The sequence below is a fragment of the Penaeus monodon genome, chromosome 15 (genome assembly GCF_015228065.2).
Source record: "Penaeus monodon isolate SGIC_2016 chromosome 15, NSTDA_Pmon_1, whole genome shotgun sequence".
NCBI lineage: Eukaryota > Metazoa > Arthropoda > Malacostraca > Decapoda > Penaeidae > Penaeus > Penaeus monodon.
Genome location: NC_051400.1, coordinates 14,998,724 through 14,998,997, shown reverse-complemented (window position 1 = coordinate 14,998,997; position 274 = coordinate 14,998,724).

Below are 274 nucleotides of genomic sequence, written 5' to 3'. Positions count from 1 at the left end.
GAATAGTTGCAACTGATGCCCGAGGCACACTCTCGATCATCTACAAAACCCAGGATGAGGTAATGGCAGCAACACACAGAAACAGTATTTTGCAGAACACCAAACTTCTCTTAGACGGTAAAGCATTTCAGTTTCAAGACGAAGTAAAAATATGTTGTGTTCCCTGCATTAAAATGATAATAATGATAATTTTTAAAACATCGAGAACATCGTCAGGAAAGCATAAAGCAAAATTGCATCCTTAAGACGCATTCATGCGCCCTTGACATGGGAT